Source organism: Crinia signifera, chromosome 8 (genome assembly GCF_055691185.1).
Source record: "Crinia signifera chromosome 8, ASM5569118v1, whole genome shotgun sequence".
NCBI classification, from domain to species: Eukaryota; Metazoa; Chordata; class Amphibia; order Anura; family Myobatrachidae; genus Crinia; species Crinia signifera.
In genome coordinates this window covers 70,897,618-70,921,512 of record NC_139224.1, presented here as the reverse complement: position 1 = coordinate 70,921,512, position 23,895 = coordinate 70,897,618, and the positions used below count along the sequence as shown (strand labels likewise).

At 39.4% G+C, this 23,895-nt stretch overlaps 51 non-coding genes and 2 pseudogenes across 52 annotated transcripts in view; all 53 read left to right on the top strand.

Moving 5' to 3' along the window:
• Nucleotides 1-23,895, top strand: part of LOC146027235 (protein shisa-9B pseudogene) — a 604,201-nt pseudogene that overhangs the window by 73,068 nt on the left and 507,238 nt on the right. The window lies entirely within an intron of this gene.
• On the top strand, nt 135-253 carry LOC146032609 (5S ribosomal RNA). The gene has a single exon (XR_014458036.1). It is a non-coding gene; the product is annotated as a 5S ribosomal RNA (ribosomal RNA).
• Nucleotides 598-716, top strand: LOC146032114 (5S ribosomal RNA). The gene has a single exon (XR_014457558.1). It is a non-coding gene; the product is annotated as a 5S ribosomal RNA (ribosomal RNA).
• Nucleotides 1,062-1,180, top strand: LOC146031474 (5S ribosomal RNA). Its single transcript, XR_014456941.1, has one exon. It is a non-coding gene; the product is annotated as a 5S ribosomal RNA (ribosomal RNA).
• On the top strand, nt 1,525-1,643 carry LOC146031369 (5S ribosomal RNA). The gene has a single exon (XR_014456836.1). It is a non-coding gene; the product is annotated as a 5S ribosomal RNA (ribosomal RNA).
• LOC146033635 (5S ribosomal RNA) lies at nt 1,986-2,104 on the top strand. The gene has a single exon (XR_014459045.1). It is a non-coding gene; the product is annotated as a 5S ribosomal RNA (ribosomal RNA).
• Nucleotides 2,450-2,568, top strand: LOC146031745 (5S ribosomal RNA). Its single transcript, XR_014457202.1, has one exon. It is a non-coding gene; the product is annotated as a 5S ribosomal RNA (ribosomal RNA).
• Nucleotides 2,913-3,031, top strand: LOC146030236 (5S ribosomal RNA). Its single transcript, XR_014455737.1, has one exon. It is a non-coding gene; the product is annotated as a 5S ribosomal RNA (ribosomal RNA).
• LOC146027547 (5S ribosomal RNA) lies at nt 3,375-3,493 on the top strand. Its single transcript, XR_014454945.1, has one exon. It is a non-coding gene; the product is annotated as a 5S ribosomal RNA (ribosomal RNA).
• Nucleotides 3,840-3,958, top strand: LOC146031473 (5S ribosomal RNA). The gene has a single exon (XR_014456940.1). It is a non-coding gene; the product is annotated as a 5S ribosomal RNA (ribosomal RNA).
• Nucleotides 4,303-4,421, top strand: LOC146032769 (5S ribosomal RNA). Its single transcript, XR_014458188.1, has one exon. It is a non-coding gene; the product is annotated as a 5S ribosomal RNA (ribosomal RNA).
• LOC146030235 (5S ribosomal RNA) lies at nt 4,765-4,883 on the top strand. Its single transcript, XR_014455736.1, has one exon. It is a non-coding gene; the product is annotated as a 5S ribosomal RNA (ribosomal RNA).
• On the top strand, nt 5,230-5,348 carry LOC146030390 (5S ribosomal RNA). The gene has a single exon (XR_014455886.1). It is a non-coding gene; the product is annotated as a 5S ribosomal RNA (ribosomal RNA).
• On the top strand, nt 5,693-5,811 carry LOC146030234 (5S ribosomal RNA). Its single transcript, XR_014455735.1, has one exon. It is a non-coding gene; the product is annotated as a 5S ribosomal RNA (ribosomal RNA).
• LOC146030389 (5S ribosomal RNA) lies at nt 6,157-6,275 on the top strand. Its single transcript, XR_014455885.1, has one exon. It is a non-coding gene; the product is annotated as a 5S ribosomal RNA (ribosomal RNA).
• LOC146034069 (5S ribosomal RNA) lies at nt 6,619-6,737 on the top strand. The gene has a single exon (XR_014459476.1). It is a non-coding gene; the product is annotated as a 5S ribosomal RNA (ribosomal RNA).
• Nucleotides 7,084-7,202, top strand: LOC146031472 (5S ribosomal RNA). Its single transcript, XR_014456939.1, has one exon. It is a non-coding gene; the product is annotated as a 5S ribosomal RNA (ribosomal RNA).
• On the top strand, nt 7,547-7,665 carry LOC146031966 (5S ribosomal RNA). The gene has a single exon (XR_014457417.1). It is a non-coding gene; the product is annotated as a 5S ribosomal RNA (ribosomal RNA).
• On the top strand, nt 8,019-8,137 carry LOC146030233 (5S ribosomal RNA). The gene has a single exon (XR_014455734.1). It is a non-coding gene; the product is annotated as a 5S ribosomal RNA (ribosomal RNA).
• On the top strand, nt 8,484-8,602 carry LOC146030388 (5S ribosomal RNA). Its single transcript, XR_014455884.1, has one exon. It is a non-coding gene; the product is annotated as a 5S ribosomal RNA (ribosomal RNA).
• Nucleotides 8,947-9,065, top strand: LOC146033508 (5S ribosomal RNA). The gene has a single exon (XR_014458916.1). It is a non-coding gene; the product is annotated as a 5S ribosomal RNA (ribosomal RNA).
• Nucleotides 9,411-9,529, top strand: LOC146032344 (5S ribosomal RNA). Its single transcript, XR_014457785.1, has one exon. It is a non-coding gene; the product is annotated as a 5S ribosomal RNA (ribosomal RNA).
• On the top strand, nt 9,874-9,992 carry LOC146030231 (5S ribosomal RNA). Its single transcript, XR_014455731.1, has one exon. It is a non-coding gene; the product is annotated as a 5S ribosomal RNA (ribosomal RNA).
• On the top strand, nt 10,336-10,454 carry LOC146031113 (5S ribosomal RNA). Its single transcript, XR_014456588.1, has one exon. It is a non-coding gene; the product is annotated as a 5S ribosomal RNA (ribosomal RNA).
• On the top strand, nt 10,800-10,918 carry LOC146032593 (5S ribosomal RNA). The gene has a single exon (XR_014458020.1). It is a non-coding gene; the product is annotated as a 5S ribosomal RNA (ribosomal RNA).
• On the top strand, nt 11,264-11,382 carry LOC146031703 (5S ribosomal RNA). Its single transcript, XR_014457162.1, has one exon. It is a non-coding gene; the product is annotated as a 5S ribosomal RNA (ribosomal RNA).
• LOC146031572 (5S ribosomal RNA) lies at nt 11,728-11,846 on the top strand. The gene has a single exon (XR_014457036.1). It is a non-coding gene; the product is annotated as a 5S ribosomal RNA (ribosomal RNA).
• Nucleotides 12,191-12,309, top strand: LOC146030230 (5S ribosomal RNA). Its single transcript, XR_014455730.1, has one exon. It is a non-coding gene; the product is annotated as a 5S ribosomal RNA (ribosomal RNA).
• Nucleotides 12,653-12,771, top strand: LOC146030229 (5S ribosomal RNA). Its single transcript, XR_014455729.1, has one exon. It is a non-coding gene; the product is annotated as a 5S ribosomal RNA (ribosomal RNA).
• LOC146031037 (5S ribosomal RNA) lies at nt 13,118-13,236 on the top strand. The gene has a single exon (XR_014456514.1). It is a non-coding gene; the product is annotated as a 5S ribosomal RNA (ribosomal RNA).
• On the top strand, nt 13,582-13,700 carry LOC146031701 (5S ribosomal RNA). The gene has a single exon (XR_014457161.1). It is a non-coding gene; the product is annotated as a 5S ribosomal RNA (ribosomal RNA).
• LOC146031571 (5S ribosomal RNA) lies at nt 14,046-14,164 on the top strand. The gene has a single exon (XR_014457035.1). It is a non-coding gene; the product is annotated as a 5S ribosomal RNA (ribosomal RNA).
• LOC146030228 (5S ribosomal RNA) lies at nt 14,509-14,627 on the top strand. Its single transcript, XR_014455728.1, has one exon. It is a non-coding gene; the product is annotated as a 5S ribosomal RNA (ribosomal RNA).
• LOC146030227 (5S ribosomal RNA) lies at nt 14,971-15,089 on the top strand. Its single transcript, XR_014455727.1, has one exon. It is a non-coding gene; the product is annotated as a 5S ribosomal RNA (ribosomal RNA).
• Nucleotides 15,436-15,554, top strand: LOC146031435 (5S ribosomal RNA). The gene has a single exon (XR_014456902.1). It is a non-coding gene; the product is annotated as a 5S ribosomal RNA (ribosomal RNA).
• Nucleotides 15,899-16,017, top strand: LOC146033213 (5S ribosomal RNA). Its single transcript, XR_014458622.1, has one exon. It is a non-coding gene; the product is annotated as a 5S ribosomal RNA (ribosomal RNA).
• Nucleotides 16,363-16,481, top strand: LOC146030385 (5S ribosomal RNA). Its single transcript, XR_014455882.1, has one exon. It is a non-coding gene; the product is annotated as a 5S ribosomal RNA (ribosomal RNA).
• Nucleotides 16,826-16,944, top strand: LOC146030225 (5S ribosomal RNA). Its single transcript, XR_014455726.1, has one exon. It is a non-coding gene; the product is annotated as a 5S ribosomal RNA (ribosomal RNA).
• On the top strand, nt 17,288-17,405 carry LOC146031087 (5S ribosomal RNA). The gene has a single exon (XR_014456564.1). It is a non-coding gene; the product is annotated as a 5S ribosomal RNA (ribosomal RNA).
• Nucleotides 17,752-17,870, top strand: LOC146030384 (5S ribosomal RNA). Its single transcript, XR_014455881.1, has one exon. It is a non-coding gene; the product is annotated as a 5S ribosomal RNA (ribosomal RNA).
• Nucleotides 18,215-18,321, top strand: LOC146029297 (5S ribosomal RNA; annotated as a pseudogene).
• LOC146030383 (5S ribosomal RNA) lies at nt 18,667-18,785 on the top strand. Its single transcript, XR_014455880.1, has one exon. It is a non-coding gene; the product is annotated as a 5S ribosomal RNA (ribosomal RNA).
• Nucleotides 19,130-19,248, top strand: LOC146030224 (5S ribosomal RNA). The gene has a single exon (XR_014455725.1). It is a non-coding gene; the product is annotated as a 5S ribosomal RNA (ribosomal RNA).
• On the top strand, nt 19,592-19,710 carry LOC146033342 (5S ribosomal RNA). Its single transcript, XR_014458751.1, has one exon. It is a non-coding gene; the product is annotated as a 5S ribosomal RNA (ribosomal RNA).
• Nucleotides 20,057-20,175, top strand: LOC146030220 (5S ribosomal RNA). The gene has a single exon (XR_014455720.1). It is a non-coding gene; the product is annotated as a 5S ribosomal RNA (ribosomal RNA).
• On the top strand, nt 20,520-20,638 carry LOC146030223 (5S ribosomal RNA). Its single transcript, XR_014455724.1, has one exon. It is a non-coding gene; the product is annotated as a 5S ribosomal RNA (ribosomal RNA).
• On the top strand, nt 20,982-21,100 carry LOC146030222 (5S ribosomal RNA). The gene has a single exon (XR_014455723.1). It is a non-coding gene; the product is annotated as a 5S ribosomal RNA (ribosomal RNA).
• Nucleotides 21,447-21,565, top strand: LOC146031036 (5S ribosomal RNA). Its single transcript, XR_014456513.1, has one exon. It is a non-coding gene; the product is annotated as a 5S ribosomal RNA (ribosomal RNA).
• Nucleotides 21,911-22,029, top strand: LOC146031700 (5S ribosomal RNA). Its single transcript, XR_014457160.1, has one exon. It is a non-coding gene; the product is annotated as a 5S ribosomal RNA (ribosomal RNA).
• Nucleotides 22,375-22,493, top strand: LOC146031570 (5S ribosomal RNA). The gene has a single exon (XR_014457034.1). It is a non-coding gene; the product is annotated as a 5S ribosomal RNA (ribosomal RNA).
• On the top strand, nt 22,838-22,956 carry LOC146030221 (5S ribosomal RNA). The gene has a single exon (XR_014455722.1). It is a non-coding gene; the product is annotated as a 5S ribosomal RNA (ribosomal RNA).
• LOC146030219 (5S ribosomal RNA) lies at nt 23,300-23,418 on the top strand. The gene has a single exon (XR_014455719.1). It is a non-coding gene; the product is annotated as a 5S ribosomal RNA (ribosomal RNA).
• On the top strand, nt 23,765-23,883 carry LOC146031434 (5S ribosomal RNA). The gene has a single exon (XR_014456901.1). It is a non-coding gene; the product is annotated as a 5S ribosomal RNA (ribosomal RNA).

Below are 23,895 nucleotides of genomic sequence, written 5' to 3'. Positions count from 1 at the left end.
TAATATTATGTCCTGTAGGTCTTTTTACATTACCAACACATGATTTTTTTCAGTAAGCCAATACAGTTAGGAAACTTTTTTATTAACTTACCTTGTTAAAGAAGTAGAAGAGGGCAAAAAAGTGCCTGCATCTCACCTACAGCAATACCACATTGGATATGCCCAATCCCGTCTGATCTTGGACGCTAAGCAGTGTTGGGCCTGGTTAGTACTTGGGTGGGAGACCACATGGGAACACCAGGTGCTGTAGGTTTTTTACCATTACTGGCAAATTGTTTTTATTCTCTAGCTATTTAAATTGAAAACTTTATCTTTTTATTGCCAATACAGACATTTGGTAGAGGTCAAACAGACACAATAGCCATCACCTAAAGACTTACCACACTGTTTAGGCCCAATTCCAACTGCTTTTGGCAGCTAAACAGTGTTGAGCCTTTTAGTAGATTAATTTGAGACCACCTGCTAATATTATGTCCTGTAGGTCTTTTTACATTACCCACACATGATTTTTTTCAGTAAGCCAATACAGTTAGGAAACTTTTTTATTAGCTTACCTGGTTATAGAAGTAGAAGAGGGCAAAAAAGTGCCTGTATCTCACCTACAGCCATACCACATTGGATACGCCCAATCTCGTCTGTTCTTGGAAGCTAAGCAGTGTTGGGCCTGATTAGTACTTGGGTGGGAGACCACATGGGAACACCAGGTGCTGTAGGTTTTTTCCCATTACTGGCAAATTGTTTTTATTCTCTTGCTATTTTAATTGGAAACTTTTTATTTTTATTGCCAATACAGACATTTGGGAGAGGTCAAACAGACACAATAGCCATCACCTAAAAACTTACCACACTGTTTAGGCCCAATTCCAACTGCTTTTGGCAGCTAAACAGTGTTGAGCCTCTTTAGTAGTTTAATTTGAGACCACCTGCTAATATTATGTCCTGTAGGTCTTTTTACATTACCAACACATGATTTTTTTCAGTAAGCCAATACAGTTAGGAAACTTTTTTATTAACTTACCTTGTTAAAGAAGTAGAAGAGGGCAAAAAAGTGCCTGCATCTCACCTACAGCCATACCACATTGGATATGCCCAATCCCGTCTGATCTTGGACGCTAAGCAGTGTTGGGCCTGGTTAGTACTTGGGTGGGAGACCACATGGGAACACCAGGTGCTGTAGGTTTTTTACCATTACTGGCAAATTGTTTTTATTCTCTAGCTATTTAAATTGAAAACTTTATCTTTTTATTGCCAATACAGACATTTGGTAGAGGTCAAACAGACACAATAGCCATCACCTAAAGACTTACCACACTGTTTAGGCCCAATTCCAACTGCTTTTGGCAGCTAAACAGTGTTGAGCCTTTTAGTAGATTAATTTGAGACCACCTGCTAATATTATGTCCTGTAGGTCTTTTTACATTACCCACACATGATTTTTTTCAGTAAGCCAATACAGTTAGGAAACTTTTTTATTAGCTTACCTGGTTATAGAAGTAGAAGAGGGCAAAAAAGTGCTTGTATCTCACCTACAGCCATACCACATTGGATACGCCCAATCTCGTCTGATCTTGGAAGCTAAGCAGTGTTGGGCCTGGTTAGTACTTGGGTGGAAGACCACATGGGAACACCAGGTGCTGTAGGTTTTTTCCCATTACTGGCAAATTGTTTTTATTCTCTAGCTATTTAAATTGGAAACTTTTTTTTTATTGCCAGTACAGACATTTGGGAGAGGTCAAACAGACACAATAGCCATCACCTAAAGACTTACCACACTGTTTCGGCCCAATTCCAACTGCTTTTGGCAGCTAAACAGTGTTGAGCCTTTTAGTAGATTAATTTGAGACCACCTGCTAATATTATGTCCTGTAGGTCTTTTTACATTACCAACACATGATTTTTTTCAGTAAGCCAATACAGTTAGGAAACTTTTTTATTAGCTTACCTGGTTATAGAAGTAGAAGAGGGCAAAAAAGTGCCTGTATCTCACCTACAGCCATACCACATTGGATACGCCCAATCTTGTCTGTTCTTGGAAGCTAAGCAGTGTTGGGCCTGGTTAGTACTTGGGTGGGAGACCACATGGGAACACCAGGTGCTGTAGGTTTTTTCCCATTACTGGCAAATTGTTTTTATTCTCTTGCTATTTTAATTGGAAACTTTTTATTTTTATTGCCAATACAGACATTTGGGAGAGGTCAAACAGACACAATAGCCATCACCTAAAAACTTACCACACTGTTTAGGCCCAATTCCAACTGCTTTTGGCAGCTAAACAGTGTTGAGCCTCTTTAGTAGTTTAATTTGAGACCACCTGCTAATATTATGTCCTGTAGGTCTTTTTACATTACCAACACATGATTTTTTTCAGTAAGCCAATACAGTTAGGAAACTTTTTTATTAACTTACCTTGTTAAAGAAGTAGAAGAGGGCAAAAAAGTGCCTGCATCTCACCTACAGCCATACCACATTGGATATGCCCAATCCCGTCTGATCTTGGATGCTAAGCAGTGTTGGGCCTGGTTAGTACTTGGGTGGGAGACCACATGGGAACACCAGGTGCTGTAGGTTTTTTACCATTACTGGCAAATTGTTTTTATTCTCTAGCTATTTAAATTGAAAACTTTATCTTTTTATTGCCAATACAGACATTTGGTAGAGGTCAAACAGACACAATAGCCATCACCTAAAGACTTACCACACTGTTTAGGCCCAATTCCAACTGCTTTTGGCAGCTAAACAGTGTTGAGCCTTTTAGTAGATTAATTTGAGACCACCTGCTAATATTATGTCCTGTAGGTCTTTTTACATTACCCACACATGATTTTTTTCAGTAAGCCAATACAGTTAGGAAACTTTTTTATTAGCTTACCTGGTTATAGAAGTAGAAGAGGGCAAAAAAGTGCCTGTATCTCACCTACAGCCATACCACATTGGATACGCCCAATCTCGTCTGATCTTGGAAGCTAAGCAGTGTTGGGCCTGGTTAGTACTTGGGTGGGAGACCACATGGGAACACCAGGTGCTGTAGGTTTTTTCCCATTACTGGCAAATTGTTTTTATTCTCTAGCTATTTAAATTGGAAACTTTTTTTTTATTGCCAGTACAGACATTTGGGAGAGGTCAAACAGACACAATAGCCATCACCTAAAAACTTACCACACTGTTTAGGCCCAATTCCAACTGCTTTTGGCAGCTAAACAGTGTTGAGCCTCTTTAGTAGTTTAATTTGAGACCACCTGCTAATATCATGACCTGTAGGTCTTTTTACATTACCAACACATGATTTTTTTCAGTAAGCCAATACAGTTAGGAACCTTTTTTATTAGCTTACCTGGTTATAGAAGTAGAAGAGGGCAAAAAAGTGCTGTTATCTCACCTACAGCCATACCACATTGGATACGCCCAATCTCGTCTGATCTTGGAAGCTAAGCAGTGTTGGGCCTGGTTAATACTTGGCTGGGAGACCACATGGGAACAGCAGGTGCAGTAGGTTTTTTCCCCATTACTGGCAAATTGTTTTTATTCTCTTGCTATTTTAATTGGAAACTTTTTATTTTTATTGCCAATACAGACATTTGGGAGAGGTCAAACAGACACAATAGCCATCACCTAAAAACTTACCACACTGTTTAGGCCCAATTCCAACTGCTTTTGGCAGCTAAACAGTGTTGAGCCTCTTTAGTAGTTTAATTTGAGACCACCTGCTAATATTATGTCCTGTAGGTCTTTTTACATTACCAACACATGATTTTTTTCAGTAAGCCAATACAGTTAGGAAACTTTTTTATTAACTTACCTTGTTAAAGAAGTAGAAGAGGGCAAAAAAGTGCCTGCATCTCACCTACAGCCATACCACATTGGATATGCCCAATCCCGTCTGATCTTGGACGCTAAGCAGTGTTGGGCCTGGTTAGTACTTGGGTGGGAGACCACATGGGAACACCAGGTGCTGTAGGTTTTTTACCATTACTGGCAAATTGTTTTTATTCTCTAGCTATTTAAATTGAAAACTTTATCTTTTTATTGCCAATACAGACATTTGGTAGAGGTCAAACAGACACAATAGCCATCACCTAAAGACTTACCACACTGTTTAGGCCCAATTCCAACTGCTTTTGGCAGCTAAACAGTGTTGAGCCTTTTAGTAGATTAATTTGAGACCACCTGCTAATATTATGTCCTGTAGGTCTTTTTACATTACCCACACATGATTTTTTTCAGTAAGCCAATACAGTTAGGAAACTTTTTTATTAGCTTACCTGGTTATAGAAGTAGAAGAGGGCAAAAAAGTGCCTGTATCTCACCTACAGCCATACCACATTGGATACGCCCAATCTCGTCTGATCTTGGAAGCTAAGCAGTGTTGTGCCTGGTTAGTACTTGGGTGGGAGACCACATGGGAACACCAGGTGCTGTAGGTTTTTTCCCATTACTGGCAAATTGTTTTTATTCTCTAGCTATTTAAATTGGAAACTTTTTTTTTATTGCCAGTACAGACATTTGGGAGAGGTCAAACAGACACAATAGCCATCACCTAAAAACTTACCACACTGTTTAGGCCCAATTCCAACTGCTTTTGGCAGCTAAACAGTGTTGAGCCTCTTTAGTAGTTTAATTTGAGACCACCTGCTAATATCATGACCTGTAGGTCTTTTTACATTACCAACACATGATTTTTTTCAGTAAGCCAATACAGTTAGGAACCTTTTTTATTAGCTTACCTGGTTATAGAAGTAGAAGAGGGCAAAAAAGTGCTGTTATCTCACCTACAGCCATACCACATTGGATACGCCCAATCTCGTCTGATCTTGGAAGCTAAGCAGTGTTGGGCCTGGTTAGTACTTGGGTGGGAGACCACATGGGAACACCAGGTGCTGTAGGTTTTTTCCCTATTACTGGCAAATTGTTTTTATTCTCTTGCTATTTTAATTGGAAACTTTTTATTTTTATTGCCAATACAGACATTTGGGAGAGGTCAAACAGACACAATAGCCATCACCTAAAAACTTACCACACTGTTTAGGCCCAATTCCAACTGCTTTTGGCAGCTAAACAGTGTTGAGCCTCTTTAGTAGTTTAATTTGAGACCACCTGCTAATATTATGTCCTGTAGGTCTTTTTACATTACCAACACATGATTTTTTTCAGTAAGCCAATACAGTTAGGAAACTTTTTTATTAACTTACCTTGTTAAAGAAGTAGAGGAGGGCAAAAAAGTACCTGCATCTCACCTACAGCCATACCACATTGGATATGCCCAATCCCGTCTGATCTTGGAAGCTAAGCAGTGTTGGGCCTGGTTAGTACTTGGGTGGGAGACCACATGGGAACACCAGGTGCTGTAGGTTTTTTACCATTACTGGCAAATTGTTTTTATTCTCTAGCTATTTAAATTGAAAACTTTATCTTTTTATTGCCAATACAGACATTTGGGAGAGGTCAAACATACACAATAGCCATCACCTAAAGACTTACCACACTGTTTAGGCCCAATTCCAACTGCTTTTGGCAGCTAAACAGTGTTGAGCCTTTTAGTAGATTAATTTGAGACCACCTGCTAATATTATGTCCTGTAGGTCTTTTTACATTACCAACACATGATTTTTTTCAGTAAGCCAATACAGTTAGGAAACTTTTTTATTAGCTTACCTGGTTATAGAAGTAGAAGAGGGCAAAAAAGTGCCTGTATCTCACCTACAGCCATACCACATTGGATACGCCCAATCTCGTCTGATCTTGGAAGCTAAGCAGTGTTGGGCCTGGTTAGTACTTGGGTGGGAGACCACATGGGAACACCAGGTGCTGTAGGTTTTTTCCCATTACTGGCAAATTGTTTTTATTCTCTTGATATTTTAATTGGAAACGTTTTATTTTTATTGCCAATACAGACATTTGGGAGAGGTCAAACAGACACAATAGCCATCACCTAAAAACTTACCACACTGTTTAGGCCCAATTCCAACTGCTTTTGGCAGCTAAACAGTGTTGAGCCTCTTTAGTAGTTTAATTTGAGACCACCTGCTAATATTATGTCCTATAGGTCTTTTTACATTACCAACACATGATTTTTTTCAGTAAGCCAATACAGTTAGGAAACTTTTTTATTAACTTACCTTGTTATAGAAGTAGAAGAGGGCAAAAAAGTGCCTGCATCTCACCTACAGCCATACCACATTGGATATGCCCAATCCCGTCTGATCTTGGAAGCTAAGCAGTGTTGGGCCTGGTTAGTACTTGGGTGGGAGACCACATGGGAACACCAGGTGCTGTAGGTTTTTTCCCATTACTGGCAAATTGTTTTTATTCTCTAGCTATTTAAATTGGAAACTTTTTTTTTATTGCCAGTACAGACATTTGGGAGAGGTCAAACAGACACAATAGCCATCACCTAAAAACTTACCACACTGTTTAGGCCCAATTCCAACTGCTTTTGGCAGCTAAACAGTGTTGAGCCTCTTTAGTAGTTTAATTTGAGACCACCTGCTAATATCATGACCTGTAGGTCTTTTTACATTACCAACACATGATTTTTTTCAGTAAGCCAATACAGTTAGGAACCTTTTTTATTAGCTTACCTGGTTATAGAAGTAGAAGAGGGCAAAAAAGTGCTGTTATCTCACCTACAGCCATACCACATTGGATACGCCCAATCTCGTCTGATCTTGGAAGCTAAGCAGTGTTGGGCCTGGTTAATACTTGGCTGGGAGACCACATGGGAACAGCAGGTGCTGTAGGTTTTTTCCCCATTACTGGCAAATTGTTTTTATTCTCTTGCTATTTTAATTGGAAACTTTTTATTTTTATTGCCAATACAGACATTTGGGAGAGGTCAAACAGACACAATAGCCATCACCTAAAAACTTACCACACTGTTTAGGCCCAATTCCAACTGCTTTTGGCAGCTAAACAGTGTTGAGCCTCTTTAGTAGTTTAATTTGAGACCACCTGCTAATATTATGTCCTGTAGGTCTTTTTACATTACCAACACATGATTTTTTTCAGTAAGCCAATACAGTTAGGAAACTTTTTTATTAACTTACCTTGTTAAAGAAGTAGAAGAGGGCAAAAAAGTGCCTGCATCTCACCTACAGCCATACCACATTGGATATGCCCAATCCCGTCTGATCTTGGACGCTAAGCAGTGTTGGGCCTGGTTAGTACTTGGGTGGGAGACCACATGGGAACACCAGGTGCTGTAGGTTTTTTACCATTACTGGCAAATTGTTTTTATTCTCTAGCTATTTAAATTGAAAACTTTATCTTTTTATTGCCAATACAGACATTTGGTAGAGGTCAAACAGACACAATAGCCATCACCTAAAGACTTACCACACTGTTTAGGCCCAATTCCAACTGCTTTTGGCAGCTAAACAGTGTTGAGCCTTTTAGTAGATTAATTTGAGACCACCTGCTAATATTATGTCCTGTAGGTCTTTTTACATTACCCACACATGATTTTTTTCAGTAAGCCAATACAGTTAGGAAACTTTTTTATTAGCTTACCTGGTTATAGAAGTAGAAGAGGGCAAAAAAGTGCCTGTATCTCACCTACAGCCATACCACATTGGATACGCCCAATCTCGTCTGATCTTGGAAGCTAAGCAGTGTTGGGCCTGGTTAGTACTTGGGTGGGAGACCACATGGGAACACCAGGTGCAGTAGGTTTTTTCCCATTACTGGCAAATTGTTTTTATTCTCTAGCTATTTAAATTGGAAACTTTTTTTTTATTGCCAGTACAGACATTTGGGAGAGGTCAAACAGACACAATAGCCATCACCTAAAAACTTACCACACTGTTTAGGCCCAATTCCAACTGCTTTTGGCAGCTAAACAGTGTTGAGCCTCTTTAGTAGTTTAATTTGAGACCACCTGCTAATATCATGACCTGTAGGTCTTTTTACATCTTTTTACATTACCAACACATGATTTTTTTCAGTAAGCCAATACAGTTAGGAACCTTTTTTATTAGCTTACCTGGTTATAGAAGTAGAAGAGGGCAAAAAAGTGCTGTTATCTCACCTACAGCCATACCACATTGGATACGCCCAATCTCGTCTGATCTTGGAAGCTAAGCAGTGTTGGGCCTGGTTAGTACTTGGGTGGGAGACCACATGGGAACACCAGGTGCTGTAGGTTTTTTCCCTATTACTGGCAAATTGTTTTTATTCTCTTGCTATTTTAATTGGAAACTTTTTATTTTTATTGCCAATACAGACATTTGGGAGAGGTCAAACAGACACAATAGCCATCACCTAAAAACTTACCACACTGTTTAGGCCCAATTCCAACTGCTTTTGGCAGCTAAACAGTGTTGAGCCTCTTTAGTAGTTTAATTTGAGACCACCTGCTAATATTATGTCCTGTAGGTCTTTTTACATTACCAACACATGATTTTTTTCAGTAAGCCAATACAGTTAGGAAACTTTTTTATTAACTTACCTTGTTAAAGAAGTAGAGGAGGGCAAAAAAGTACCTGCATCTCACCTACAGCCATACCACATTGGATATGCCCAATCCCGTCTGATCTTGGAAGCTAAGCAGTGTTGGGCCTGGTTAGTACTTGGGTGGGAGACCACATGGGAACACCAGGTGCTGTAGGTTTTTTACCATTACTGGCAAATTGTTTTTATTCTCTAGCTATTTAAATTGAAAACTTTATCTTTTTATTGCCAATACAGACATTTGGGAGAGGTCAAACACACACAATAGCCATCACCTAAAGACTTACCACACTGTTTAGGCCCAATTCCAACTGCTTTTGGCAGCTAAACAGTGTTGAGCCTTTTAGTAGATTAATTTGAGACCACCTGCTAATATTATGTCCTGTAGGTCTTTTTACATTACCAACACATGATTTTTTTCAGTAAGCCAATACAGTTAGGAAACTTTTTTATTAGCTTACCTGGTTATAGAAGTAGAAGAGGGCAAAAAAGTGCCTGTATCTCACCTACAGCCATACCACATTGGATACGCCCAATGTCGTCTGATCTTGGAAGCTAAGCAGTGTTGGGCCTGGTTAGTACTTGGGTGGGAGACCACATGGGAACACCAGGTGCTGTAGGTTTTTTCCCATTACTGGCAAATTGTTTTTATTTTCTTGCTATTTTAATTGGAAACGTTTTATTTTTATTGCCAATACAGACATTTGGGAGAGGTCAAACAGACACAATAGCCATCACCTAAAAACTTACCACACTGTTTAGGCCCAATTCCAACTGCTTTTGGCAGCTAAACAGTGTTGAGCCTCTTTAGTAGTTTAATTTGAGACCACCTGCTAATATTATGTCCTATAGGTCTTTTTACATTACCAACACATGATTTTTTTCAGTAAGCCAATACAGTTAGGAAACTTTTTTATTAACTTACCTTGTTATAGAAGTAGAAGAGGGCAAAAAAGTGCCTGCATCTCACCTACAGCCATACCACATTGGATATGCCCAATCCCGTCTGATCTTGGAAGCTAAGCAGTGTTGGGCATGGTTAGTACTTGGGTGGGAGACCACATGGGAACACCAGGTGCTGTAGGTTTTTTACCATTACTGGCAAATTGTTTTTATTCTCTAGCTATTTAAATTGAAAACTTTATCTTTTTATTGCCAATACAGACATTTGGGAGAGGTCAAACAGACACAATAGCCATCACCTAAAGACTTACCACACTGTTTCGGCCCAATTCCAACTGCTTTTGGCAGCTAAACAGTGTTGAGCCTTTTAGTAGATTAATTTGAGACCACCTGCTAATATTATGTCCTGTAGGTCTTTTTACATTACCAACACATGATTTTTTTCAGTAAGCCAATACAGTTAGGAAACTTTTTTATTAGCTTACCTGGTTATAGAAGTAGAAGAGGGCAAAAAAGTGCCGGTATCTCACCTACAGCCATACCACATTGGATACGCCCAATCTCGTCTGATCTTGGAAGCTAAGCAGTGTTGGGCCTGGTTAGTACTTGGGTGGGAGACCACATGGGAACACCAGGTGCTGTAGGTTTTTTCCCATTACTGGCAAATTGTTTTTATTCTCTAGCTATTTAAATTGGAAACTTTTTTTTTATTGCCAGTACAGACATTTGGGAGAGGTCAAACAGACACAATAGCCATCACCTAAAAACTTACCACACTGTTTAGGCCCAATTCCAACTGCTTTTGGCAGCTAAACAGTGTTGAGCCTCTTTAGTAGTTTAATTTGAGACCACCTGCTAATATCATGACCTGTAGGTCCTTTTACATTACCAACACATGATTTTTTTCAGTAAGCCAATACAGTTAGGAACCTTTTTTATTAGCTTACCTGGTTATAGAAGTAGAAGAGGGCAAAAAAGTGCTGTTATCTCACCTACAGCCATACCACATTGGATATGCCCAATCCCGTCTGATCTTGGAAGGTAAGCAGTGTTGGGCCTGGTTAGTACTTGGGTGGGAGACCACATGGGAACACCAGGTGCTGTAGGTTTTTTACCATTACTGGCAAATTGTTTTTATTCTCTAGCTATTTAAATTGTAAACGTTTTATTTTTATTGCCAATACAGACATTTGGGAGAGGTCAAACAGACACAATAGCCATCACCTAAAAACTTACCACACTGTTTAGGCCCAATTCCAACTGCTTTTGGCAGCTAAACAGTGTTGAGCCTCTTTAGTAGTTTAATTTGAGACCACCTGCTAATATTATGTCCTATAGGTCTTTTTACATTACCAACACATGTTTTTTTTCAGTAAGCCAATACAGTTAGGAAACTTTTTTATTAACTTACCTTGTTATAGAAGTAGAAGAGGGCAAAAAAGTGCCTGCATCTCACCTACAGCCATACCACATTGGATATGCCCAATCCTGTCTGATCTTGGAAGCTAAGCAGTGTTGGGCCTGGTTAGTACTTAGGTGGGAGACCACATGGGAACACCAGGTGCTGTAGGTTTTTTTACCATTACTGGCAAATTGTTTTTATTCTCTAGCTATTTAAATTGAAAACTTTATCTTTTTATTGCCAATACAGACATTTGGGAGAGGTCAAACAGACACAATAGCCATCACCTAAAGACTTACCACACTGTTTCGGCCCAATTCCAACTGCTTTTGGCAGCTAAACAGTGTTGAGCCTTTTAGTAGATTAATTTGAGACCACCTGCTAATATTATGTCCTGTAGGTCTTTTTACATTACCAACACATGATTTTTTTCAGTAAGCCAATACAGTTAGGAAACTTTTTTATTAGCTTACCTGGTTATAGAAGTAGAAGAGGGCAAAAAAGTGCCTGTATCTCACCTACAGCCATACCACATTGGATACGCCCAATCTCGTCTGTTCTTGGAAGCTAAGCAGTGTTGGGCCTGGTTAGTACTTGGGTGGGAGACCACATGGGAACACCAGGTGCTGTAGGTTTTTTCCCATTACTGGCAAATTGTTTTTATTCTCTTGCTATTTTAATTGGAAACTTTTTATTTTTATTGCCAATACAGACATTTGGGAGAGGTCAAACAGACACAATAGCCATCACCTAAAAACTTACCACACTGTTTAGGCCCAATTCCAACTGCTTTTGGCAGCTAAACAGTGTTGAGCCTCTTTAGTAGTTTAATTTGAGACCACCTGCTAATATTATGTCCTGTAGGTCTTTTTACATTACCAACACATGATTTTTTTCAGTAAGCCAATACAGTTAGGAAACTTTTTTATTAACTTACCTTGTTAAAGAAGTAGAAGAGGGCAAAAAAGTGCCTGCATCTCACCTACAGCCATACCACATTGGATATGCCCAATCCCGTCTGATCTTGGATACTAAGCAGTGTTGGGCCTGGTTAGTACTTGGGTGGGAGACCACATGGGAACACCAGGTGCTGTAGGTTTTTTACCATTACTGGCAAATTGTTTTTATTCTCTAGCTATTTAAATTGGAAACTTTATCTTTTTATTGCCAATACAGACATTTGGTAGAGGTCAAACAGACACAATAGCCATCACCTAAAGACTTACCACACTGTTTAGGCCCAATTCCAACTGCTTTTGGCAGCTAAACAGTGTTGAGCCTTTTAGTAGATTAATTTGAGACCACCTGCTAATATTATGTCCTGTAGGTCTTTTTACATTACCCACACATGATTTTTTTCAGTAAGCCAATACAGTTAGGAAACTTTTTTATTAGCTTACCTGGTTATAGAAGTAGAAGAGGGCAAAAAAGTGCCTGTATCTCACCTACAGCCATACCACATTGGATACGCCCAATCTCGTCTGATCTTGGAAGCTAAGCAGTGTTGGGCCTGGTTAGTACTTGGGTGGGAGACCACATGGGAACACCAGGTGCTGTAGGTTTTTTCCCATTACTGGCAAATTGTTTTTATTCTCTAGCTATTTAAATTGGAAACTTTTTTTTTATTGCCAGTACAGACATTTGGGAGAGGTCAAACAGACACAATAGCCATCACCTAAAAACTTACCACACTGTTTAGGCCCAATTCCAACTGCTTTTGGCAGCTAAACAGTGTTGAGCCTCTTTAGTAGTTTAATTTGAGACCACCTGCTAATATCATGACCTGTAGGTCTTTTTACATTACCAACACATGATTTTTTTCAGTAAGCCAATACAGTTAGGAACCTTTTTTATTAGCTTACCTGGTTATAGAAGTAGAAGAGGGCAAAAAAGTGCTATTATTTCACCTACAGCCATACCACATTGGATACGCCCAATCTCGTCTGATCTTGGAAGCTAAGCAGTGTTGGGCCTGGTTAGTACTTGGGTGGGAGACCACATGGGAACACCAGGTGCTGTAGGTTTTTTCCCTATTACTGGCAAATTGTTTTTATTCTCTTGCTATTTTAATTGGAAACTTTTTATTTTTATTGCCAATACAGACATTTGGGAGAGGTCAAACAGACACAATAGCCATCACCTAAAAACTTACCACACTGTTTAGGCCCAATTCCAACTGCTTTTGGCAGCTAAACAGTGTTGAGCCTCTTTAGTAGTTTAATTTGAGACCACCTGCTAATATTATGTCCTATAGGTCTTTTTACATTACCAACACATGTTTTTTTTCAGTAAGCCAATACAGTTAGGAAACTTTTTTATTAACTTACCTTGTTATAGAAGTAGAAGAGGGCAAAAAAGTGCCTGCATCTCACCTACAGCCATACCACATTGGATATGCCCAATCCCGTCTGATCTTGGAAGCTAAGCAGTGTTGGGCCTGGTTAGTACTTAGGTGGGAGACCACATGGGAACCCCAGGTGCTGTAGGTTTTTTTACCATTACTGGCAAATTGTTTTTATTCTCTAGCTATTTAAATTGAAAACTTTATCTTTTTATTGCCAATACAGACATTTGCGAGAGGTCAAACAGACACAATAGCCATCACCTAAAGACTTACCACACTGTTTCGGCCCAATTCCAACTGCTTTTGGCAGCTAAACAGTGTTGAGCCTTTTAGTAGATTAATTTGAGACCACCTGCTAATATTATGTCCTGTAGGTCTTTTTACATTACCAACACATGATTTTTTTCAGTAAGCCAATACAGTTAGGAAACTTTTTTATTAGCTTACCTGGTTATAGAAGTAGAAGAGGGCAAAAAAGTGCCTGTATCTCACCTACAGCCATACCACATTGGATACGCCCAATCTCGTCTGTTCTTGGAAGCTAAGCAGTGTTGGGCCTGGTTAGTACTTGGGTGGGAGACCACATGGGAACACCAGGTGCTGTAGGTTTTTTCCCATTACTGGCAAATTGTTTTTATTCTCTTGCTATTTTAATTGGAAACTTTTTATTTTTATTGCCAATACAGACATTTGGGAGAGGTCAAACAGACACAATAGCCATCACCTAAAAACTTACCACACTGTTTAGGCCCAATTCCAACTGCTTTTGGCAGCTAAACAGTGTTGAGCCTCTTTAGTAGTTTAATTTGAGACCACCTGCTAATATTATGTCCTGTAGGTCTTTTTACATTACCAACACATGATTTTTTTCAGTAAGCCAATACAGTTAGGAAACTTTTTTATTAACTTACCTTGTTAAAGAAGTAGAAGAGGGCAAAAAAGTGCCTGCATCTCACCTACAGCCATACCACATTGGATATGCCCAATCCCGTCTGATCTTGGATACTAAGCAGTGTTGGGCCTGGTTAGTACTTGGGTGGGAGACCACATGGGAACACCAGGTGCTGTAGGTTTTTTACCATTACTGGCAAATTGTTTTTATTCTCTAGCTATTTAAATTGGAAACTTTATCTTTTTATTGCCAATACAGACATTTGGTAGAGGTCAAACAGACACAATAGCCATCACCTAAAGACTTACCACACTGTTTAGGCCCAATTCCAACTGCTTTTGGCAGCTAAACAGTGTTGAGCCTTTTAGTAGATTAATTTGAGACCACCTGCTAATATTATGTCCTGTAGGTCTTTTTACATTACCCACACATGATTTTTTTCAGTAAGCCAATACAGTTAGGAAACTTTTTTATTAGCTTACCTGGTTATAGAAGTAGAAGAGGGCAAAAAAGTGCCTGTATCTCACCTACAGCCATACCACATTGGATACGCCCAATCTCGTCTGATCTTGGAAGCTAAGCAGTGTTGGGCCTGGTTAGTACTTGGGTGGGAGACCACATGGGAACACCAGGTGCTGTAGGTTTTTTCCCATTACTGGCAAATTGTTTTTATTCTCTAGCTATTTAAATTGGAAACTTTTTTTTTATTGCCAGTACAGACATTTGGGAGAGGTCAAACAGACACAATAGCCATCACCTAAAAACTTACCACACTGTTTAGGCCCAATTCCAACTGCTTTTGGCAGCTAAACAGTGTTGAGCCTCTTTAGTAGTTTAATTTGAGACCACCTGCTAATATCATGACCTGTAGGTCTTTTTACATTACCAACACATGATTTTTTTCAGTAAGCCAATACAGTTAGGAACCTTTTTTATTAGCTTACCTGGTTATAGAAGTAGAAGAGGGCAAAAAAGTGCTATTATTTCACCTACAGCCATACCACATTGGATACGCCCAATCTCGTCTGATCTTGGAAGCTAAGCAGTGTTGGGCCTGGTTAGTACTTGGGTGGGAGACCACATGGGAACACCAGGTGCTGTAGGTTTTTTCCCTATTACTGGCAAATTGTTTTTATTCTCTTGCTATTTTAATTGGAAACTTTTTATTTTTATTGCCAATACAGACATTTGGGAGAGGTCAAACAGACACAATAGCCATCACCTAAAAACTTACCACACTGTTTAGGCCCAATTCCAACTGCTTTTGGCAGCTAAACAGTGTTGAGCCTCTTTAGTAGTTTAATTTGAGACCACCTGCTAATATTATGTCCTGTAGGTCTTTTTACATTACCAACACATGATTTCTTTCAGTAAGCCAATACAGTTAGGAAACTTTTTTATTAACTTACCTTGTTAAAGAAGTAGAGGAGGGCAAAAAAGTGCCTGCATCTCACCTACAGCCATACCACATTGGATATGCCCAATCCCGTCTGGTCTTGGAAGCTAAGCAGTGTTGGGCCTGGTTAGTACTTGGGTGGGAGACCACATGGGAACACCAGGTGCTGTAGGTTTTTTACCATTACTGGCAAATTGTTTTTATTCTCTAGCTATTTAAATTGAAAACTTTATCTTTTTATTGCCAATACAGACATTTGGGAGAGGTCAAACATACACAATAGCCATCACCTAAAGACTTACCACACTGTTTAGGCCCAATTCCAACTGCTTTTGGCAGCTAAACAGTGTTGAGCCTTTTAGTAGATTAATTTGAGACCACCTGCTAATATTATGTCCTGTAGGTCTTTTTACATTACCAACACATGATTTTTTTCAGTAAGCCAATACAGTTAGGAAACTTTTTTATTAGCTTACCTGGTTATAGAAGAAGAAGAGGGCAAAAAAGTGCCTGTATCTCACCTTCAGCCATACCACATTGGATACGCCCAATCTCGTCTGTTCTTGGAAGCTAAGCAGTGTTGGGCCTGGTTAGTACTTGGGTGGGAGACCACATGGGAACACCAGGTGCTGTAGGTTTTTTCCCATTACTGGCAAATTGTTTTTATTCTCTTGCTATTTTAATTGGAAACGTTTTATTTTTATTGCCAATACAGACATTTGGGAGAGGTCAAACAGACACAATAGCCATCACCTAAAAACTTACCACACTGTTTAGGCCCAATTCCAACTGCTTTTGGCAGCTAAACAGTGTTGAGCCTCTTTAGTAGTTTAATTTGAGACCACCTGCTAATATTATGTCCTATAGGTCTTTTTACATTACCAACACATGATTTTTTTCAGTAAGCCAATACAGTTAGGAAACTTTTTTATTAACTTACCTTGTTATAGAAGTAGAAGAGGGCAAAAAAGTGCCTGCATCTCACCTACAGCCATACCACATTGGATATGCCCAATCCCGTCTGATCTTGGAAGCTAAGCAGTGTTGGGCCTGGTTAGTACTTGGGTGGGAGACCACATGGGAACACCAGGTGCTGTAGGTTTTTTACCATTACTGGCAAATTGTTTTTATTCTCTAGCTATTTAAATTGAAAACTTTATCTTTTTATTGCCAATACAGACATTTGGGAGAGGTCAAACAGACACAATAGCCATCACCTAAAGACTTACCACACTGTTTAGGCCCAATTCCAACTGCTTTTGGCAGCTAAACAGTGTTGAGCCTTTTAGTAGATTAATTTGAGACCACCTGCTAATATTATGTCCTGTAGGTCTTTTTGCATTACCAACACATGATTTTTTTCAGTAAGCCAATACAGTTAGGAAACTTTTTTATTAGCTTACCTGGTTATAGAAGTAGAAGAGGGCAAAAAAGTGCCGGTATCTCACCTACAGCCATACCACATTGGATACGCCCAATCTCGTCTGATCTTGGAAGCTAAGCAGTGTTGGGCCTGGTTAGTACTTGGGTGGGAGACCACATGGGAACACCAGGTGCTGTAGGTTTTTTCCCATTACTGGCAAATTGTTTTTATTCTCTAGCTATTTAAATTGGAAACTTTTTTTTTATTGCCAGTACAGACATTTGGGAGAGGTCAAACAGACACAATAGCCATCACCTAAAAACTTACCACACTGTTTAGGCCCAATTCCAACTGCTTTTGGCAGCTAAACAGTGTTGAGCCTCTTTAGTAGTTTAATTTGAGACCACCTGCTAATATCATGACCTGTAGGTCTTTTTACATTACCAACACATGATTTTTTTCAGTAAGCCAATACAGTTAGGAACCTTTTTTATTAGCTTACCTGGTTATAGAAGTAGAAGAGGGCAAAAAAGTGCTGTTATCTCACCTACAGCCATACCACATTGGATACACCCAATCTCGTCTGATCTTGGAAGCTAAGCAGTGTTGGGCCTGGTTAGTACTTGGGTGGGAGACCACATGGGAACACAGGTGCTGTAGGTTTTTTCCCTATTACTGGCAAATTGTTTTTATTCTCTTGCTATTTTAATTGGAAACTTTTTATTTTTATTGCCAATACAGACATTTGGGAGAGGTCAAACAGACACAATAGCCATCACCTAAAAACTTACCACACTGTTTAGGCCCAATTCCAACTGCTTTTGGCAGCTAAACAGTGTTGAGCCTCTTTAGTAGTTTAATTTGAGACCACCTGCTAATATTATGTCCTGTAGGTCTTTTTACATTACCAACACATGATTTCTTTCAGTAAGCCAATACAGTTAGGAAACTTTTTTATTAACTTACCTTGTTAAAGAAGTAGAGGAGGGCAAAAAAGTGCCTGCATCTCACCTACAGCCATACCACATTGGATATGCCCAATCCCGTCTGATCTTGGAAGCTAAGCAGTGTTGGGCCTGGTTAGTACTTGGGTGGGAGACCACATGGGAACACCAGGTGCTGTAGGTTTTTTACCATTACTGGCAAATTGTTTTTATTCTCTAGCTATTTAAATTGAAAACTTTATCTTTTTATTGCCAATACAGACATTTGGGAGAGGTCAAACATACACAATAGCCATCACCTAAAGACTTACCACACTGTTTAGGCCCAATTCCAACTGCTTTTGGCAGCTAAACAGTGTTGAGCCTTTTAGTAGATTAATTTGAGACCACCTGCTAATATTATGTCCTGTAGGTCTTTTTACATTACCAACACATGATTTTTTTCAGTAAGCCAATACAGTTAGGAAACTTTTTTATTAGCTTACCTGGTTATAGAAGAAGAAGAGGGCAAAAAAGTGCCTGTATCTCACCTACAGCCATACCACATTGGATACGCCCAATCTCGTCTGTTCTTGGAAGCTAAGCAGTGTTGGGCCTGGTTAGTACTTGGGTGGGAACACCAGGTGCTGTAGGTTTTTTCCCATTACTGGCAAATTGTTTTTATTCTCTTGCTATTTTAATTGGAAACGTTTTATTTTTATTGCCAATACAGACGTTTGGGAGAGGTCAAACAGACACAATAGCCATCACCTAAAAACTTACCACACTGTTTAGGCCCAATTCCAACTGCTTTTGGCAGCTAAACAGTGTTGAGCCTCTTTAGTAGTTTAATTTGAGACCACCTGCTAATATTATGTCCTATAGGTCTTTTTACATTACCAACACATGATTTTTTTCAGTAAGCCAATACAGTTAGGAAACTTTTTTATTAACTTACCTTGTTATAGAAGTAGAAGAGGGCAAAAAAGTGCCTGCATCTCACCTACAGCCATACCACATTGGATATGCCCAATCCCGTCTGATCTTGGAAGCTAAGCAGTGTTGGGCCTGGTTAGTACTTGGGTGGGAGACCACATGGGAACACCAGGTGCTGTAGGTTTTTTACCATTACTGGCAAATTGTTTTTATTCTCTAGCTATTTAAATTGAAAACTTTATCTTTTTATTGCCAATACAGACATTTGGGAGAGGTCAAACAGACACAATAGCCATCACCTAAAGACTTACCACACTGTTTCGGCCCAATTCCAACTGCTTTTGGCAGCTAAACAGTGTTGAGCCTTTTAGTAGATTAATTTGAGACCACCTGCTAATATTATGTCCTGTAGGTCTTTTTGCATTACCAACACATGATTTTTTTCAGTAAGCCAATACAGTTAGGAAACTTTTTTATTAGCTTACCTGGTTATAGAAGTAGAAGAGGGCAAAAAAGTGCCGGTATCTCACCTACAGCCATACCACATTGGATACGCCCAATCTCGTCTGATCTTGGAAGCTAAGCAGTGTTGGGCCTGGTTAGTACTTGGGTGGGAGACCACATGGGAACACCAGGTGCTGTAGGTTTTTTCCCATTACTGGCAAATTGTTTTTATTATCTAGCTATTTAAATTGGAAACTTTTTTTTTATTGCCAGTACAGACATTTGGGAGAGGTCAAACAGACACAATAGCCATCACCTAAAAACTTACCACACTGTTTAGGCCCAATTCCAACTGCTTTTGGCAGCTAAACAGTGTTGAGCCTCTTTAGTAGTTTAATTTGAGACCACCTGCTAATATCATGACCTGTAGGTCTTTTTACATTACCAACACATGATTTTTTTCAGTAAGCCAATACAGTTAGGAACCTTTTTTATTAGCTTACCTGGTTATAGAAGTAGAAGAGGGCAAAAAAGTGCTGTTATCTCACCTACAGCCATACCACATTGGATACACCCAATCTCGTCTGATCTTGGAAGCTAAGCAGTGTTGGGCCTGGTTAATACTTGGCTGGGAGACCACATGGGAACAGCAGGTGCTGTAGGTTTTTTCCCCATTACTGGCAAATTGTTTTTATTCTCTTGCTATTTTAATTGGAAACTTTTTATTTTTATTGCCAATACAGACATTTGGGAGAGGTCAAACAGACACAATAGCCATCACCTAAAAACTTACCACACTGTTTAGGCCCAATTCCAACTGCTTTTGGCAGCTAAACAGTGTTGAGCCTCTTTAGTAGTTTAATTTGAGACCACCTGCTAATATTATGTCCTTTAGGTCTTTTTACATTACCAACACATGATTTTTTTCAGTAAGCCAATACAGTTAGGAAACTTTTTTATTAACTTACCTTGTTAAAGAAGTAGAGGAGGGCAAAAAAGTGCTTGCATCTCACCTACAGCCATACCACATTGGATACGCCCAATCCCGTCTGATCTTGGAAGCTAAGCAGTGTTGGGCCTGGTTAGTACTTGGGTGGGAGACCACATGGGAACACCAGGTGCTGTAGGTTTTTTACCATTACTGGCAAATTGTTTTTATTCTCTAGCTATTTAAATTGAAAACTTTATCTTTTTATTGCCAATACAGACATTTGGTAGAGGTCAAACAGACACAATAGCCATCACCTAAAGACTTACCACACTGTTTAGGCCCAATTCCAACTGCTTTTGGCAGCTAAACAGTGTTGAGCCTTTTAGTAGATTAATTTGAGACCACCTGCTAATATTATGTCCTGTAGGTCTTTTTACATTACCCACACATGATTTTTTTCAGTAAGCCAATACAGTTAGGAAACTTTTTTATTAGCTTACCTGGTTATAGAAGTAGAAGAGGGCAAAAAAGTGCCTGTATCTCACCTACAGCCATACCACATTGGATACGCCCAATCTCGTCTGATCTTGGAAGCTAAGCAGTGTTGGGCCTGGTTAGTACTTGGGTGGGAGACCACATGGGAACACCAGGTGCTGTAGGTTTTTTCCCATTACTGGCAAATTGTTTTTATTCTCTAGCTATTTAAATTGGAAACTTTTTTTTTATTGCCAGTACAGACATTTGGGAGAGGTCAAACAGACACAATAGCCATCACCTAAAAACTTACCACACTGTTTAGGCCCAATTCCAACTGCTTTTGGCAGCTAAACAGTGTTGAGCCTCTTTAGTAGTTTAATTTGAGACCACCTGCTAATATCATGACCTGTAGGTCTTTTTACATTACCAACACATGATTTTTTTCAGTAAGCCAATACAGTTAGGAACCTTTTTTATTAGCTTACCTGGTTATAGAAGTAGAAGAGGGCAAAAAAGTGCTATTATTTCACCTACAGCCATACCACATTGGATACGCCCAATCTCGTCTGATCTTGGAAGCTAAGCAGTGTTGGGCCTGGTTAGTACTTGGGTGGGAGACCACATGGGAACACCAGGTGCTGTAGGTTTTTTCCCTATTACTGGCAAATTGTTTTTATTCTCTTGCTATTTTAATTGGAAACTTTTTATTTTTATTGCCAATACAGACATTTGGGAGAGGTCAAACAGACACAATAGCCATCACCTAAAAACTTACCACACTGTTTAGGCCCAATTCCAACTGCTTTTGGCAGCTAAACAGTGTTGAGCCTCTTTAGTAGTTTAATTTGAGACCACCTGCTAATATTATGTCCTATAGGTCTTTTTACATTACCAACACATGTTTTTTTTCAGTAAGCCAATACAGTTAGGAAACTTTTTTATTAACTTACCTTGTTATAGAAGTAGAAGAGGGCAAAAAAGTGCCTGCATCTCACCTACAGCCATACCACATTGGATATGCCCAATCCCGTCTGATCTTGGAAGCTAAGCAGTGTTGGGCCTGGTTAGTACTTAGGTGGGAGACCACATGGGAACCCCAGGTGCTGTAGGTTTTTTTACCATTACTGGCAAATTGTTTTTATTCTCTAGCTATTTAAATTGAAAACTTTATCTTTTTATTGCCAATACAGACATTTGCGAGAGGTCAAACAGACACAATAGCCATCACCTAAAGACTTACCACACTGTTTCGGCCCAATTCCAACTGCTTTTGGCAGCTAAACAGTGTTGAGCCTTTTAGTAGATTAATTTGAGACCACCTGCTAATATTATGTCCTGTAGGTCTTTTTACATTACCAACACATGATTTTTTTCAGTAAGCCAATACAGTTAGGAAACTTTTTTATTAGCTTACCTGGTTATAGAAGTAGAAGAGGGCAAAAAAGTGCCTGTATCTCACCTACAGCCATACCACATTGGATACGCCCAATCTCGTCTGTTCTTGGAAGCTAAGCAGTGTTGGGCCTGGTTAGTACTTGGGTGGGAGACCACATGGGAACACCAGGTGCTGTAGGTTTTTTCCCATTACTGGCAAATTGTTTTTATTCTCTTGCTATTTTAATTGGAAACTTTTTATTTTTATTGCCAATACAGACATTTGGGAGAGGTCAAACAGACACAATAGCCATCACCTAAAAACTTACCACACTGTTTAGGCCCAATTCCAACTGCTTTTGGCAGCTAAACAGTGTTGAGCCTCTTTAGTAGTTTAATTTGAGACCACCTGCTAATATTATGTCCTGTAGGTCTTTTTACATTACCAACACATGATTTTTTTCAGTAAGCCAATACAGTTAGGAAACTTTTTTATTAACTTACCTTGTTAAAGAAGTAGAAGAGGGCAAAAAAGTGCCTGCATCTCACCTACAGCCATACCACATTGGATATGCCCAATCCCGTCTGATCTTGGATACTAAGCAGTGTTGGGCCTGGTTAGTACTTGGGTGGGAGACCACATGGGAACACCAGGTGCTGTAGGTTTTTTACCATTACTGGCAAATTGTTTTTATTCTCTAGCTATTTAAATTGGAAACTTTATCTTTTTATTGCCAATACAGACATTTGGTAGAGGTCAAACAGACACAATAGCCATCACCTAAAGACTTACCACACTGTTTAGGCCCAATTCCAACTGCTTTTGGCAGCTAAACAGTGTTGAGCCTTTTAGTAGATTAATTTGAGACCACCTGCTAATATTATGTCCTGTAGGTCTTTTTACATTACCCACACATGATTTTTTTCAGTAAGCCAATACAGTTAGGAAACTTTTTTATTAGCTTACCTGGTTATAGAAGTAGAAGAGGGCAAAAAAGTGCCTGTATCTCACCTACAGCCATACCACATTGGATACGCCCAATCTCGTCTGATCTTGGAAGCTAAGCAGTGTTGGGCCTGGTTAGTACTTGGGTGGGAGACCACATGGGAACACCAGGTGCTGTAGGTTTTTTCCCATTACTGGCAAATTGTTTTTATTCTCTAGCTATTTAAATTGGAAACTTTTTTTTTATTGCCAGTACAGACATTTGGGAGAGGTCAAACAGACACAATAGCCATCACCTAAAAACTTACCACACTGTTTAGGCCCAATTCCAACTGCTTTTGGCAGCTAAACAGTGTTGAGCCTCTTTAGTAGTTTAATTTGAGACCACCTGCTAATATCATGACCTGTAGGTCTTTTTACATTACCAACACATGATTTTTTTCAGTAAGCCAATACAGTTAGGAACCTTTTTTATTAGCTTACCTGGTTATAGAAGTAGAAGAGGGCAAAAAAGTGCTATTATTTCACCTACAGCCATACCACATTGGATACGCCCAATCTCGTCTGATCTTGGAAGCTAAGCAGTGTTGGGCCTGGTTAGTACTTGGGTGGGAGACCACATGGGAACACCAGGTGCTGTAGGTTTTTTCCCTATTACTGGCAAATTGTTTTTATTCTCTTGCTATTTTAATTGGAAACTTTTTATTTTTATTGCCAATACAGACATTTGGGAGAGGTCAAACAGACACAATAGCCATCACCTAAAAACTTACCACACTGTTTAGGCCCAATTCCAACTGCTTTTGGCAGCTAAACAGTGTTGAGCCTCTTTAGTAGTTTAATTTGAGACCACCTGCTAATATTATGTCCTGTAGGTCTTTTTACATTACCAACACATGATTTCTTTCAGTAAGCCAATACAGTTAGGAAACTTTTTTATTAACTTACCTTGTTAAAGAAGTAGAGGAGGGCAAAAAAGTGCCTGCATCTCACCTACAGCCATACCACATTGGATATGCCCAATCCCGTCTGGTCTTGGAAGCTAAGCAGTGTTGGGCCTGGTTAGTACTTGGGTGGGAGACCACATGGGAACACCAGGTGCTGTAGGTTTTTTACCATTAC